General features: G+C 35.8%; 1 long non-coding RNA gene across 6 annotated transcripts in view; it reads right to left on the bottom strand.

Moving 5' to 3' along the window:
• Positions 1-13,979, bottom strand: part of LOC146406913 (uncharacterized) — a 709,993-nt gene that overhangs the window by 238,194 nt on the left and 457,820 nt on the right. Inside the window, exons 5-6 of one of the 6 annotated variants that reach the window (XR_014841484.1) lie at positions 7,418-7,555; positions 1,211-3,587 (exon numbers count right to left, since the gene is read on the bottom strand). The exons of the other annotated variants lie outside the window; for them this stretch is intronic. This is a non-coding gene — a long non-coding RNA (uncharacterized LOC146406913). Of the gene's footprint in view, positions 1-1,210; positions 3,588-7,417; positions 7,556-13,979 lie in introns of those variants that run through there. 6 annotated transcript variants of the gene reach the window in all.

Below are 13,979 nucleotides of genomic sequence, written 5' to 3'. Positions count from 1 at the left end.
ATGTAGATTGCAAATTAGAAAATATTTTACTAGAAAAATATTACCATACATATGTACCAATATTGAAGTAGTAAATACCCTACTCTTATAAATCTGCCGTGCTGAAGGACATTTCAGAAAAACAGTAAATCGGTTGAGAATAACAGTCAATCAGTTGAGAGCAACCTGATTGTTTCCCTCCCTTTTTCAATTACCTCCTCCATCTTTCTGCTGTTCTTGCTTTCATACTATTTCAATTTATTTTCAAGAATAAAAGCTGCCACAAATCCAGATAGGGTAGGTGCTAAACAGATTGTTGCATGGTAACACTTAGGGTTAATTGACATGTGAACACTATGGAATTATTGGCCCTATGAGATATATTAATAAAGAAATTGTGAACTCTGCACTAATACATTTGTCTCATCACAGTCCTATAAGGGTAGATTTGACTTCAGATAAAATTACAAGGAACATTTTGTATGATATCTATGTCATCTTAAAGTCTTCTTAAGTTAAACTAAAAACAAAATTGAGAGAGTAAGAGAGCAAGAATAATATTGGAATCCAAGGATAAGGAAAATAAAACGTCTGGGGCAAAGATGATGTTTGTAATTAGTACGTACTATGAATTGTATTTGGATAAAAAAATCATTTTGTTAGTCATTTCAGCACCCTCTAGTAGGATGATTAGGTTTTAAGCTATTTACAGTGAAATCAGCGTGTTGAGGATCACGGTTGTACAACTAGAAATATTTAAATTATGTAGTCTCTTTATAAGGTGCCTAAGTTCTTTAATGGATGTCTTAAAATGACTTGTTTTTCAATGGACTCATACTTTATCATTGGCATGTATCAAAATTTAACAGATATTTATTTTCATGGGTTTATTATTCAGTCAACAACACTAACTAAATTAACGTTAATTTCTAACTCTGAAAGTTTTATTTCTCCAAACTTTCTGACAAGCACCCAGTGATCTTTCAAAGAAATAATCTTATTTCAGAGCTTTCCACATAAAGGAATCTTTTTGTAAACTATTAAGTGAATACTAACTTCCTAAATGTATCTTGCTATTTTGGAATTAAGTATATCATACACTTCTTGGCAAGATTGTGTACTTGTAATTGAGCATGGGAACTTAACGAAAATTCTTCCTTATGACTAGTTAAACATTTCCTGAAAGATAAAAGAGGCTTTAGTGTGATAAATACTATTGGCAACTGTTATAAAATTATAAAACCATTTATTGGAGTATATAAAAGCCATCCCAGCAATATGAGTGTATTCTTGATACAAATTTAAATACTAAAAAGTATGATTAGCCATATAGTTTCTGAGCCTAAGCTATGTAAGTTCAATGTGCTCCCATTATTTAAACTAGTAAAATGAAATGTACTTTGGAGTTTGTACACTATTAACTGTGTATGGTGATTTAAAACTTTAAATATTAATATTTGCTACTGAAAGTATTTTAGATTATTGGAAGTCACCAAAATAGATGTGCATTAATTTACTCATTCACTAAGAATCTTTGTTAGTTTCTCTTGCTACTGTAACAAGTTTGTGATGACAAACTTATTGGTTCAAAACAACACATAGTTGTTACTTTACATATTTAGAGGTCAAAAGTCAAAAATTGGTCTGATATGCTAAAATCAAGTTTTTGACAGAGCTGAATTCTTCTTGAAGGCTCTAGGGAAAACTCTGTTCCCTTGGTTTTTTCCTAGCTTCTAGAGGCATCTTCGTTCCTGCTCTCCCGACTCTTTCCTCCATTTTCAAAGAACATCATTCAAACCTCTGCTTTGTGTCATCACACCTCTTCTCTTCTGACCCTAATGTCATGTTATTGAACACATACTGCATACCAGACCCTATGCTGACTGCTGGGTTTTGATGAAGAATAGTTCATGCCAGCTTAGCTTAGATTTTGTTAGAGAGAATAAAAATGTAGGGCCAAACACATTTATCCACTGCATGTGGATGTTATTGTCTATGACTTAATGTCCTCATGAATCCATCCTCTTGAGCTGTAGTGAAGCTATTTTAAACTGGCAAATTTATCTCTGAAATTTTTGTTCAAATGGGTTGAGTGTCTTATCCTCAAAAGCAAACAGGCATTATTTACAAATGTATTCCTCTTTCTTCCTGAGAAGGTGACTGGGGTAGAGGATGAGAATTCTTGACCTCCAAGAACTCAAAGAGGGAGCCTTGGATAAGCTGATATCCACTGCCTCATCACTAGTCCTGCTGTGATGAGATGATCTGCTCTAATTCATAGATACAATGAATTTATTTCTGGTAAGTGAGGCTGCTGAACTTATCTTTGATTCTCTGGGGGAATTTCAAAGCTTGATGGTTCTCTTTAGCTGATACAATTAACACAGTTTTGGCTCTTAAGATGCTATGTATTCTGAAGTATAAGTTGCTCCAGACACATTTACCTCTTTTTCCCATGTAGGTTAGATGGAACCCTTTTGGCTTCTAATATTATTGTATCCACAAGGGCTGGCTCTTGATATGTTTCAAGAGTGAAACAAATTAAATCTTTTCCTTTGGCTACTTTAATGGCTGTTTTTCATTATGAATTTAAAAAGAAAGTATCTTTGAGGTGGAAATTTGAGATATGAGCCCTTGTTCTCATAGCATCAGCTCTTTCCCTCATTCCCATTCATTGATTTAATGAGTGGCAAACTGTAGGGCAAAAAAAGATTTTCAGGATTTGAAAATACTTTAGAATTGTTATATTGTATATAATATTTGAAGATTGTTATGAGTTGATAAGGGAATGATATAGAGTCACAAAAAGCTACTTATTTCATGTTGATCAGTCAAATAGTACATTTCTGAAAAGTGACATTGTGCTAAGACTAAAAAGAAGGAATGAGCTGCCCCTTGAGCATGAGGGGAAGTATGTTTTAATAAGAAAACATGTGCCAAGTCCTGAGGCAACAAAGAATGTTATATGTTCAAAGAACAGAATAAAGAATAGAATGACAAGAGTTATAAAGAGTGGGGATGTACATGGCTTAAGGTGGAAATAGACAAATAGGCAAAGATCACATAATGAAATATCTTCTAAGTCATGGTTAGGAGTTTGGATTAGATTTCAGTATAAAAGTCATTTGAGTGTTTTAGATTGAGTTGTAACATGATCTTGTGTTTTAACAAAGTTATGTTTGTTACTCTATGGAGCAGTGTTGTCCAATAAAATATATCATGAGCCACAAATTCAAACCACATATGTAATTTAAAATTTTAAAATAGCCCCATTTCAAAAGTAAAAATGAGCAGCTGAAATTAATTTTGATATTTAATATTACTGTATCTAAAATATTTAATATGTGATTAATTTGAAGTTATTAATTAAAATACTAAATATTCAAAGTCATTTGTGATTTTATGCAGATAAGCAATATTTCCAGTGTTCCATAGCCAACCGTGGATATTTTTTCATTGGAGTGGGAAGAACAGAAATAAAAGAAGATTGGGCAAAAGTGAGAGTTGGAGCAGGGGAACTTGTTGTGGAGTGGTTAGCCTAGCCTGGCTAAAGTAGGACTGTGGACAGGGCAGGACAGTTGCAGCAAATCCAGTTGAAATGGGAAGACCTGAGAAAGAAGAAATTAGCTAATGAGAAAATCATAGATGTTTATTTATTTGTTTATTTGTTGTTTATTTTTTAGGGCTGCGCTGGTGGCATATGGAAGTTCCCAGGCCAGGGGTCAATTTGGAACTGCGGCTGCTGGACTACACCACAGCCACAGCAATACCAGATTAGAGATGCATCTGTGACCTTCACAACGGCTCATGGCAATGCTGGATCCCCAACCAAATGAGAGGCCAGGGATAAAACCTGCATCCTCACAGATACTAGATAGATTTGTTTCTGCTATGCCACAATGGGAATTCACCATTTTTTTTTTTTAATCATGGATGTTTAAGACAAAGTAGATTGGATATACACATTGGTATCCTTGAAGAGATGTAAAATAGTAGAATAGTAAAAATATTAAAATTAATTGGTTAGACATTGAAGAAGTAATAAACAATTCTATGTTTTGAAAGGCCACAATATGTCCTAGGCAAAATTGACTCAATATTTAACAATGTGACATATCTTATTAAAAATTCCGTATTTCAAAGTTAAAGCACGAATCTTTATTAAGCAAGCAAAATGTTTGGTAATTATGCATATATAAAGCATAAGCTTTTTTAAAATAATCCTCTAAGCTTTTGAACAGTACTTATAGTCCTGAAGAAAAATTGTGTATTCTACTGGAAATTTGTTCAAGGGTAAAGGCATAAATCAAAAATGTTTTGAACATGCAAGAACTCATGTTAAAAAAAATTATATAAGGAGTTCTTCTCATGGCTCAGCAGAAATGAATCTTCCTAGCATCCATGAGGATTCAGGATCAATCCCTGGCTTTGATCATCAGGTTAAGAATCAAACATTGCCATGAGCTCTAGTGTAAGTCATAGACATGGCTCAGACCTCATGCTGCTGTGGCTGTGGTATAGGTGAGTAGCTACAGCTCTGATTTGACCCCTAGCCTGGGTACCTCCATATGCTGTAGATATGGGCCTAAAAAGACAAAAAAAAAAGGTCAAAAAATAGTATAGATATCATGGCATAAGCATTATTGGAGAACCTATCTCTATAGGCATAAAAATGAGCATGATTTTTATATAACTGATGGATTGAAATATAATTAAAATGTGTAGATTAAAATTCAAAGATAAATATGCATCTTTTGCATCTTGATAATGAATAAGTATCAAAAGTTGAAAGAAAAATTTCAAAAGAAGGGGAGAGATAATGAAGTATGCTTATTTCCTCATCTTTTAATATTAATGGTTAAAAGAATTTATTCATATTTAATAAAACAATGGACATGTAAAAGTAGTAAAAGACCAAAGGAAATACTAAGAAAAATCACATAATCAACTAACGATTCAAAGACATTTGAATTTATATAAATACTGAATTTTGTGCCTAACTGCAGAAAATGGCATTTGTCAAGTTTTCATGGAATATTCAGAAAATGACTGTGTATTAGGACATATGTTAGTACAGGACCATACACTCTGGCCCATGTGCCTGCTACTTGATTTTTTAAAAAAGTCTTATTAGCACATAGACGTGCATATTCTTCCATGTCTATGGCTGACTTTGTGTGCCAATGGCAAAGCTGAATAGTTAGGAGGGAGGCAGTATACACCACAAACTTGAGAACATTTAATGTATTTCCTATTATACAAAAAGTTTGCTGATTCCTAAATTAGTTCATGAACACTAATAATTCCAAAACATAAAAAATATAAATGTATATATACATCTATATATATATTGATGTCTCTGTGGTCACAATATATTGAAAAGTGAGAGATTCTGTTATTGCTCAATAGATTAAGAACCTGAGATAGTGTCCATGAGGACACAGGTTTGATCCTTGGCCTTGCTAATGGGATAAGAATCCAGTGTTGCTGAAACCTGCTGTGTAGGTTGCAGATGTTGCTTGGATCTGGTGTGGCTGTAGCTGTGGCTATGTCTGTGGTGTAGGCTGGAAGCTGAAGCTCAGATTAGACCCCTAGCCAGGAAACTCCCATACACTAGAAGTTGAGCCATAAAAAGAAGAAGAAATATGTTTACAAATTAAAATAAAAAGAGAAAAGGAAAGAAAATATTAGAAAATAACCACCACCACAAAAAAAAAAATCCTTACTATAAATGAAGGAAGCTAATTTTATGCACTTAAACTGAGATAAAAATACATTAAACTGGAGTTCCCATTGTGGCTCAATGATTAACAAATCTGACTAGGAACCATGAGGTTATGTGTTCAATCCCTGGCCTTGCACAATGGGTTAAGGTTCCAGCATTGCCCTGAGCTGTGGTATAAGTTGCAGACATGGCTCGGATCTGGCACAGCTGGGGCTCTGGTGTATGCCAGTGGCTTTGGCTCTCATTAGACTCCTAGCCTGGGAAACTCCATTTGCCATGGATGCAGCCCTAGAAAAAGACAAAAATAAATAAATAAAAATAAGAAATACATTAAACTTAAATAAGTCAAAAATCAGTTTAAAATATCTAAAATTAATAATGAAAAACCATAGATCAGGGCAATTACAATATAGGTCAAGTAAGACACAAAGGAAAATTTTATTGCCTAAGTAATGTGAATAAATAAAAGATAATGAAAATAAGTGAACTGAAGTGCAAATTAAATTTTTTTAATAATACTAAAATAAAATTGAAGGGTGGGAACTAGAAAGATTGAATTAGCAAAGGAATAGCAGAATCAATAAACTCAGGAGTTGGTTTTTGAAATAAAAAATAAATTAGGTAATCTAACCAACTAAAATAAAGTAAAAAAAAAAATAATGGAGTATAAGTGCAGATAGAAAAGATGTTTTTAGAAAGAAAAAATTATTTATTTATTTTTTTTTTGAAATATTGGATGCTTTACAAAAGATATGATTTATAAAAGAAAAAGTAAAAATGAAACAAACTTACTCCAAAAAAAAGAAAAAAAGAAAAATTTAAAGGGACAAATTACTAAAGAAAGCAAAGAGAATATTGTCAAAAAACTACCCATCAAGAAATTGTACGCCCAGTTTCCATTATCCTCTAAGGTAAATTAAAAAAAAAAAAAAAAAAGCTAGGGCAGCATAGAAGGACTGGAGTTAAACTGCTCTCCTAAAAACAACAAAATCACAACCAAATGCTGAGCAATCTTCAACCAAATGGACCGGAAACTTTGGAAAAGATATTCTACTCCAGAAGACAAAGAGGAGGCCACATCAAGAGGTAGGAGAGGCAATTACAGGATATAAGCAACCCCATACCTCCCAGCTGGTAAGCCCCAAGGACTGGAAAGTAACTATTTCACAGAGACTCACCTACAGGAGTGAGAGTTCTGAGCCCCACATCAAACTCCCACATGTGGGGATCTGGCACTGGGAGAAAAGTGCCCCCAGAGCATCTGGCATTGAAGGCCAGTGGGGCTCATGCGCAGGAGCTCCAAGGGACTGGGGGAAAAGATCTGGTTCTTAAAAGGCACACACAGACTTTCACATGCACTGGGACCCAGGGCAAAACAAAGTTTCCATAGGACTCTTGGTCAAATCTGACTGGAGTACTTGGAGGACCTCCTGGGAAAACAGGGGTGAATGTGGCTTGTTGTGGGGGAAGGACACTGGACGCAAAGCTCTTGGGAATATTCAGCAGGGTGCCTTTCTCTGGAGGTGGCCATTTTGGGAAAATCTGGCCCCATCTATCAGCACTGAGAAGCCCAGGGCAAACAACAATCCAGGTGGGATCACACACCACCCATCAGCAAACACTGCCTAAAGATGCCCAGGCACACAGCCACCCCTAATCTCATCCAGAGACAACACCCCACCCACCAGAGGGACAGGAATCAGCTTCACCTACCAATGGGCAGGCATCAGTCCCTCCAGTCAGGAAGCCTACAGCAAGCCCCTGTACCAACTTCAGCCACAAGGGGGGCAGACACCAAAAGTAAGAGAGGCTACAACTCTATTATCTGTAAAAGGTCGCCATGCCAAAAACCTATAAAAATGAAAAGACAGAGAACTATAACTCAGATTAAGTGAGAAAGAAAAAAAAAAAAAAAACAGAAAAACAGCTAAGTGATCAGAAAATTCTCAGCCTCTAGGAAAAAGAATTTAGACGGTTAAAGCTGAAGATGATGCAAGACATTGGAAATAAACTGCAGGCAAAGATGGATAATTTGCAGGAAACACTGAGCAAAGTGATACTAGATACACCACTTAAACAAGGAGAGATGCAAAATATAATAACTGAAATAAAAAATTCATTAGAAGCAGCCAACAGCAGAATACAGGAGGCAGAAGAACAAATAAGCGAGGTGGAGGACAGATTAGGGGAAATCACGGATGCAGAACAGAAAAGAGAAAAAAGATTGAAAACAAATGAAGAGAGTCTCAGAGAACTCTGGGACAACGTTAAATGCACCAACATCCATATTATAGGGGTGGTAGAAGGAGAAGAGAGAGAGAAGGGGATGGAAAAAATATTTGAAGAGATAACAGCTGAAAAATTCCCTAACATGGGAAAGGAACCACTCCCTCAAATCCAGGAAGTGCAACGAGTACCATATAAAATAAACCCAAGGAGGAACACCTCAAGACACATGTTAATCAAACTGACCAGGATTAAAGACAAACACAAAATATTGGAAGCAGCTAGGGAAAAGAAACAAATGACATACAAGGGAACCCTGATAAGGTTATCAGCAGATTTTTCAGCAGAAACTCTGCAGGCCAGAAGGGAGTGGCATGATATATTTAACGTGACGAAAGGAAAAAACCTCCAACCAAGATTATTTTACCCAGCAAGGCTCTCATTCAGATTTGAAGGAGAAATCAAACACTTCACAGATAAGCAATAGCTAAGAGAATTCAGCAGCAACACTAAAGCAGGTTTACAAAAGATACTAAAGGAACTTCTCTAGACAGTAAAGAAAAGGCCACAACCAGAAACAAAAATACCACAAATGACAAGGCTCACCAGTAGAGGTATACATACAGTAAAGACACGAAATCATCCCTGCACAATTATACCACCAAAATCAGAAATCATGAGGAAACGAGGGTGAAAATGCAGGACACTAGTTTCACTTGCAATTAAGAGACCAACAACTTAAAACAATCATATATACCTATATCTATAGCCTCTTATATCAAAACCTCTGAGTAGCTGCAAACCAAAAATCCACAATTGATATGCACACACATAAGAAAAATCAACTCAAATACAACACAAAAGAGAGTCATCAAACCACAAGAGGAGAGAACAAGAGAAGAAGAAGGGAAGAAAAAAGAGCAACAAAAACAAATCCAAAGCAGCTAATAAAATGGCAATTAGAACACACATATCAATAATTACCTTAAATGTTAATGGACTAAATGCCCCAACCAAAAGACACAGACTGGCTGAATGGATACAAAATCAAGACCCACATATATGCAGTCTTCAAGAGACCCACTTCACTTCGAGGGACACATACAAATTGAAAGTGAGCAGATGGAAGAAAATACTCCATGCCAACTGGAATCAAAGGAAAGCTGGAATAGCCATACTCACATCAGAAAAAAATAGACTTTAAAATGAAGACTATTTTAAGAGACAAAGAAGGTCACTACATAATGATCAAGAGGAAGATATAACAATTTTAAATATCTACACACCCAATCTGGGTTCACCGCAATACATAAGGCAACTGCTAACAACCTTAAAAGGACAAATTGACAATAACACAATAACAGTGGGGGACTTTAACACCCCATTTACAGCAATGGACAGATCATCCAGATAGAAAATCAATAAGGAAACACAGGCACTAAATGAAGCATTAGACCAGAAGGACTTAATAGATATTTATAGGACATTCCATCCAAAAACAACAGAATACACATTGTTCTCAAGTGCACATGGAACACTCTCTAAGACTGATCACATCATGGGCTACAAATTAAACCTCAGTAACTTTAAGAAAATTGAAATCATATCAAGCATCTTTTCCAACCACAATTCTATACGACTGCAAATCAACAAGAAAAAAAAACTTCAAAAAAAAAAACAAACATGTGGAGACTAAGTAACGTGCTACTAAACAACCAATGGATCACTGACGAAATCAAAGAGGAAATTTAAAAATACCTGGAAGCAAATGACAACTAAGGTACAACACTTCAAAACTATGGGATGCAGCAAAAGCAGTTCTAAGAGGAAAGTTTATAGCAATATAAGCCCACCTCAGGAAACAAGAAGAAGCTCAAATAAACAAGCTAACTTTACAGCTAAAACAGCTAGAGAGAGAAGATCAGACAAGACCTAAAGTTAGTAGATGGAAAGAAATCATAAAGCTCAGAGCAGAAATCAATGAAATAGAAATGAAGAAAACCATAGAAAAGATCAATGAAACGAAAAGCTGGTTCTTTGAAGAGATCAATGAAATGGATAAACCCTTAGGCAGACTTATCAAGAAAAGAGAGAGGACTTAAATCAATAAAATTAGAAATGAAAAAGGAGAAGTAACAATGGACATCACAGAAATACAAAGGATCATAAGAAACTACTATATGCAGCTATATGTCAATAAAACGTAAAACCTAGAAGAAAAGGACAAATTCTTAGAAAAGTACAATCTTCCAAGACTAAACCATGATGAAATAGAAAAGATGAATGGACCCATCACAAGAACTGAAATTGAAACTGTGATTAACAAATTTCCAACAAACAAAAAGTTCAGGACCAGATGGCTTCACAGAAAAATTCTGTCAATCATTTAGAGAAGAGCTAAGACCTATCCTTGTGAAACTATTTCAAAACATCGTGGAGGAAGGGATACTCTCCAACTCATTCTATGAGGCCACCATCACCCTGATACCAAAACTAGACAAAGATACAACAAAAACAACAACAAAAAAACCACTACAGGCCAGTTTCGCAGACGAACATCAATGCAAAAATCCTCAACAAAATACTAGCAAACTGAATCCAACAATACGTTAGAAGGATTGTACATCATGATCAAGTGGGATTTATCCCAGGGATGCAAGTGTTCTTCAATATCTGCAAATCTATCAGTGTGATACACCACATTAACAAACTGAAGATGAAAACCATATGAGCCTCTCAATAGTCACAGAAAAAGCCTTTGACAAAATCCAACACCCATTTCGGATAAAAACCCTTCAGAAAGTGGGCATAGAGGGAACCTACCTCAACATAGTAAAGGCCATATATGACAAACCCACAGCTAACATCATTCTCAGCTGTGAAAAGTTGAAAGGATTCCTGCTGAGATCAGGAACAAGACAAGGATGTCCGCTCTCGCCACTACTCTTCAACATAGTTTTGGAAGTCCTAGCCATGGCAATCAGAGAAGTAAAAGAAATAAAATGAATCCAAATTGGAAAGGAAGAAGTAATCCTATCACTATTTGCAGATGACATTATACTATACCTAGAGAATCCCAAAGACTTTAGCAGAAAACTGTTAGAGCTCATTCAGGAATTTGGCAAAGTCGCATGATACAAAATTAATACACAGAAATTGATAGCATTTCCATATACTAACAATGAAAGATCTGAAAGAGAAATTAGGGAAGCCATCCCATTTACTGTTGCATCCCAAAGAATAAAATACCTGGGAGTAAACCTACCTAAAGAGACAAAAGACCTTACTCTGAAAACTATAAGACACTGATGAAAGAAATCAAAGAGGACACAAACAGATGGAAAGACATACCATGCTCTTGGCTTGGAAGAGTCAATATTATCAAAATGACTGTACTACCCAAGGCAATCTACAGATTCAATGCAATCCCAATCAAATTACCAAGGACATTCTTCACAGAACTCAAGAACAAAATATTTTAAAGTCTGATTGGAAGCACAAATGACCCAGAATAGCCAAAGACGTCCTCAAAAAGAACAAGGGATCTGGAGGAATCTGGCTCCCTGACTTCAGACTATATTACAAAGCAACAGTCATCAAAACCATATGGTCCTGGCACAAAGACAGAAATGTAGATCAGTGCAATGGGATAGAAAGCCCAGAATTAAACACACGCATCTACATCCAACTAATCTATGGCAAAGGAGGCAAGAATATACAATGGAGAAAAGATAGCCTGTTCAATAAGTGGTGCTGGCAAAACTGGACAGCCACATGGAAAAGAATGAAATGAGAACACTCCCTAACACCATACACACAAATAAACTCAAAATGGATTAAAGCCCTAGATATAAGACCAGATACTTAGAGAAAACATAGGGCAAACACTCTCTGACATAAATGACAGCAACCTCTTCTCAGATCCGCCTCTTAGAGTAATGACAGTATAAACAAAAATAAACAAATGGGACTTAATTAAACTTAAAAGTTTCTGCACAGCAAAGGAAACCCTAAACAAAACAAAAAGACAACCAACAGAATGGGATAAAATCTTTGCAAATGAGTCAACTGACAAGGGATTAATCTCCAAAATTTATAAACATCTTCTGCAGCTCGTACCAAAATGACAAACAACCCCATCAATAAATCGCAGAAGATCTAAATAGACAGTTCTCCAAAGAAGACATACAGATGGCCAAAAAGCACATGCAAAGATGTTCAACATCACTCATTATTAGAGAAATGCACATCAAAACCACGATGAGGTACCACCTTACACCAGCCAGAATGGCCATCATCCAAAAGTCTACAAACAATAAGTGCTGGAGAGGGTGTCAAGAAAAAGGAACCCTAGTACACTTTTGGTGGGATTGTAAATTGGTGCAACCACTGTAGAAAGCCATATGGAGATTCCTCAGAAAACTACAAATAGAACTACCATTTGATCCAGCAATCCCACTCCTGGGCATCTATCCAGAGAACACCATGACTGGCAAAGACAACTGTACTCCAATATTCATTACAGCACTCTTCAATAGCCAAGACATGGATACAACATAAATGTCCATCGACAGAGGAGTGGATCAAGAAGAAGTGGTACATATACACAATGGAATATTACTCAGCCATTAAAAGGAATGAAATAACAGCATTTTTAGCAACATGGATGGACCTAGAAACTTTCATGCTAAGTGAAGTCAGCCATACAATGAGACACCAACATCAAATGCTTTCACTGACATGTGGAATCTGAAAAAAGGACAGACTAAACTTCTTTGCAGAACAGATGCTGACTCACAGACATTGAAAACTTATGGTCTCCAGAGGAGACAGTTTGGGGGGTGGGGGGATGTGCTTGGGCTTTGGGATGGAAATCCTGTGAAATCAGATTGTTATTATGATCATTATACAACTACAGGTGTGATAAATTCATTTGAGTAAGAAAAAAATAGTACTTCATAACAAAAGTAAAGAAGAAGTAAACAATCATAGGATAAAAGTTATTAGCAGGATTGAAGTAATGGAATAGGGAAGGAATATTGATCTTTTTCTATAAATAACATAATCCAATTGTAAATAATTATACACACACACCCACACATATGTATTGAAATTACAAGAAGAGGGTTGTGTGATTAGAAACAAAATACATGATCCAGATAATAAGTTCTAACAGAAACTTGGAGAAAGTTACAATACAAGTAAAATGACTTGGGGTTCTGGGAACAATGATATGTTAGATGAATCTTGTGGATTTTGGTTTTCAGGAGCAAAGAGGAAAACCCAATCCTAGGTGAGGGGAAATGAGAAAAATGGAGACATAAGAGAGAGGAATACAATCAGAATTGAGTTAATCATGCTGGAAAGCACTTTTTAAATTAGTCAAGTAAACTTTTATATTTTCAGCAGACATAATCCATCACCTTAACATATGTCATTATTAATGTGTGTGTGTGTGTGTGTGTGTGTGTGTGTGTGTGTGTGTGTGTGTGTGTGTGTGTAAGTGTTGGAAAGATACAAAGTAGCAAGTACCTGAGGGCCAAAATCTAGAGAGGAAATAAAGCCCATAGGGGGGAAAACCACATAGTGTAACTTTTTAAAGCACTTGTCAATTTTAAAGCAGCAGGTGAGACTGTGAAGTTGAGCACAAAATAATTGCTGAGCTGAGAAGAGGCTGAGCATAACTTGTGGTAATGAAATCTGTTTAAGGAGACAAAGAAAGGACATCTGAAATGAAGAGAGACCCTAGTATGTACTTCAGATTTGAGGTCATAATTTAGAGGGCTATTACAAGAGTAAAAGAAATAGAGTAAAAGATCCACCTGTACCAAATACAGTCATCTCTATGTATGCAGGGAACATTGGTTCCAGGATTTTGGTTTTTTGGAGAAAACCCACATAACTAATTTTCTGTGCATTTTCCCCTAAGAAATTCAGCTCTTCATAAATTACTGTGTCACCATAATAAATCTTACTCCTAAGTACAGCTCAATGTTGAATCCCATGAGGTCTTGTAACAAAGCACCAAATATCGGAGTGGGTCTTGGGG

This window comes from Sus scrofa, chromosome 1 (genome assembly GCF_054392235.1).
Source record: "Sus scrofa isolate SSC_HxYL_T2T_F1_AM1 chromosome 1, Sscrofa_HxYL_maternal_Yorkshire_Landrace_v2.0, whole genome shotgun sequence".
In the NCBI taxonomy this organism is placed as follows: Eukaryota; Metazoa; Chordata; class Mammalia; order Artiodactyla; family Suidae; genus Sus; species Sus scrofa.
The sequence above is the reverse complement of the archived record's forward strand: the minus strand, read 5'-3'. Positions and strand labels throughout refer to the sequence as shown.